The sequence below is a fragment of the Trichechus manatus genome, unplaced genomic scaffold, assembly GCF_000243295.1.
Source record: "Trichechus manatus latirostris isolate Lorelei unplaced genomic scaffold, TriManLat1.0 scaffold00142, whole genome shotgun sequence".
Lineage (NCBI taxonomy): Eukaryota > Metazoa > Chordata > Mammalia > Sirenia > Trichechidae > Trichechus > Trichechus manatus.
Genome location: NW_004444078.1, coordinates 6676383 through 6679842, shown reverse-complemented (window position 1 = coordinate 6679842; position 3460 = coordinate 6676383). Strand labels below are relative to the sequence as shown.

At 37.2% G+C, this 3460-nt stretch overlaps 1 pseudogene; it reads right to left on the bottom strand.

Moving 5' to 3' along the window:
* Positions 1 to 522: 522 nt before the first annotated feature.
* On the bottom strand, positions 523 to 1294 carry LOC101357156 (chromobox protein homolog 3 pseudogene; annotated as a pseudogene).
* Positions 1295 to 3460: the final 2166 nt, after the last annotated feature.

Sequence of the window (3460 nt, the reverse complement as noted above, 5' to 3'; positions counted from 1 at the left end):
ATTTTATAAGAGATAAAAGGAAAGGGAAGCAAGCAAGAAAGCAGTGCCTGGAGCAGAGCACGTCCTTTGGGCCCCAGGTTCCTGCTCAGGGAAGCTTCTAGACCAGGGGAAGACTGATGACAAGGACCTTCCGACAGAGCCTACAGAGAGAGAAAGCTTTGCTCTGGAGCTGACTCCCTGAATTTGGCCTTGCAGCCTACTACACTGTGAGAGAATAAATTTCTCCTTGTTAAGGCCATCAGATTGTGGTATTTCTTTTACAGCAGCACTAGATAACTAAGACATAAACATATATATGAAGCCCTAGTGGTGCGGTGGTTAAGTGATACGGCTGCTAACCAAAAGGTCGGCAGTTCAAATCCACCAGTCACTCCTTGGAAACTCTATGGGGCAATTCTACTCTGTCGCTATGGGTCGGAATTGACTCAATGGCAGTGGGTTATACATATATATATAGCAATGCAATACATTGCTAGATATATATTTATTTATATGTATATATACATATGGCAATGCAAACAATTATTGAGCTTCATCTTCTGGACCAGAATGCCAAGTTAGTCTCTCTTCATAAAACACAGCTGCAATTTGAAGGCACTTCATGTTTGCCTCTTTTGCCAGCATCGAGTCTGCTTCATCAGAATCTTTCCACTTCATGAGAAACATTAATACTCCACTGCTGCCTGCACACCAAGTACTCGTTCAGGATCAAGACCTCGGCAAAGCTTCTTGGTTTGTCAGCAGCATCTCTTTTCTTCTTTGATGTGCTGTCATCAGATTCACTGTCAGGTAAAGGTTTTTCCTTCGTACCATCTTTTTCTTTACCAACTTTTTAAGAATTAAGAAATGCTTCAATTAATTCTGGACTACCTCAATTTTCTTCAGGTCCCCAAGTATTGTCAGCATCTGTAAATTCCTTCCACTTCAAAAAAATCACCTTCCCATTCACTACACCTCGGTCCAGTACTTTTTCTACTACAAATTCTTCAGGTTCTTCCTCTTCAACTTTTTTACTCTTTCCGTTCTGTTTCTTTCTCATTTTTGCAATGTAGTTTTATAGGAGACCATTTTTTATTGCAGACTTGAAGAGCCATTATTCACCCCCTCCAAGCTGCTCATGGTCCCGGGTCTACGGCATCTCTAATTATAGGATCTTCATGCAAGGGGGAGCTAATCTCCTTATCCAGGAAAGGAATAATTGCTTCTATCGGCAAGAGAGGCCCAGTGGAATCTGGAAAACTTTTACTGGAACCATTCAAGGAAGAACATTTTTTTAAATAAATTCCCAGCCTTGGAAGGGAGTGGTGATGGTGCTGAGTTGACACCAGACAATCTGGCACGAGTTGTGATAAGCAGTCACTTAATGCAAGATTTTCAAGCACAAGGGTAAACTTAAATTTTCCCCACTCCAATGCATGGATGTAAACAAAATTAGGACTTAGTTTGGTGTTAAAATGCAAATTTATAAAGTGTAATACAGTGTCTATGTAAATTTCAATGAATCAATAAGAGAATTTCTTGAGACTGAATTTTAAAGAAGGGGAGAAAAGAACAAAGAACACATAGGAGCTTTAGGCTCCTGAGAAGGGTCAATACCACTAAGTAAAAACAAGGGAAGGAAAAAGTAAAGCACAATATTGGAGTGGAGATTAGTTACAATTTTGCCCAAGGGTAGCCTAAATGCAGTGAGGGGGAAATTGCGAACCATACCAACACAAAATGAATACAATAATATAAACTATACTTGTTAAATTGTCACAATGAAATTATTGGTTTTAAAAACAAGTCATTTTTACAGAGAAATTAAGTTCCCATTTTATTTTACAATTAAACTTTTGATAACTGGAGCATAAAACAAACAAATTTACCATGAAACATGTTATAAAAGACAATTGTGTCTTTATCAGCCAATTTGAATTCCACTATGCTCCTTTTGATAGTTGATGAGGAATGTTTTTATGGCTCCCTCCTACTAAAAGAAAGCAAACATGAATTTCTTTTTTTTCCGAGTAAACTCATTTACCAGCTGTTGATCTGTAGAAGTCAATAATCTGGGAGCAACCACACAACTGGGAAAGCTGAATCTCTTGATGTGTTTATTAGGAATATGAAAGAACTGCTTGCTGCAAGGTTGGACTAGCAAACACACATATCAACAAAGCTGGAATCCCTAATTCCTTTCACTTGCTATCAGAAGAGACTCCGGGGGATATAAAAGAAAGTGCAGTCCCCACAGAAAATGCCTAGGCAGAATTGCCTGAATGATACAAAGAAGATAGCTTGGTAAGGGAAAAAAGAGAGGATTAAGATAAATACCAGAGTTTTCAGAACACAATCAGAAGAGCTGAGACCAGTAATCCCTTGTTGATATACGATAGGAAGCGCTGATGCAAAGTGCCTTTCAAGATACTGGCATTATGAACTGAATTCATTGAAGAACATTATTTACCTGTGCTTCGTCTGTGAATGTACTCTGTAGAAAATAATGAAGGAGATCAAGAATTTCAATCTTACTGACAGTGCCTAGGGATGATGCCCTAAGATTGTGCTGGCAACTTCATCCTAAAGTTCTGCTTTCAATTGTTGTAAATTCTCTCAAAAAATAATACTTCAGTGCTGATATCTTTCAACTTGTCTCTTGGTGACTGTTGTAAGGAAGATTGAACAAAATCTATTCAACTGCTTTGTGTATTTCATCTGGTAAATATTTATTATTTCTTGATATTAATCCATAAACCTGTCATCCTATGATTCCCCCTAATGATCAAAATACATTCCCTAGGGCCTGGGATTAGATATATTCTGTAAGCACAATAAGTAGTAATTCAAGGTTTTAACAAAACAGAAAATGAAAAACAGAGGAGTGGGCAAGAAATACACAAAATAAATCAGTATGACAAAATATACTGGCCCAAGTCACACTCATAAGTAATATTTACTGTTAGAAGACCACTAAGCGTTTTTTGTTTTGCGTTTGTTTGTTTGTTTTTAGGAAACCCTGGTGGCATAGCAGTTATGAGCTATAGCTGGTAACAAAAAGGTCAGCAGTTCAAATCCACCAGGCGCTCCCTGGAAACCCTATGGAGCAGTTCTACTCTGTCCTATAGGGTCACTATGAGTCGGAATTAACTCAATGGCAATGGGTTTGGTTTTTTGTTTTGTTTTGTTTTTAAGGACCACGTTTACTTGGATAATTTCAAATATTTGCCACTTTCTTCTCTAACTGGCATCTTACTAACATTTAAAATTTCATAATTGAAGATTTCTCTTTGGACTAAAACGGGTTGTCATTCTATATGCAAGTATTTATTTTTAAGTATGCCATGCTTTAAAATTACATTTTAATCTTGGTTCTTTAAATAATCCTCAAGAGTTTAAAAAAAAAAAAATCTCTCTTTGCTGACAAAGTCAAGCCTTCTTAAGATTTGCCTAGCTATTTTTATGATAATATCTGATATTA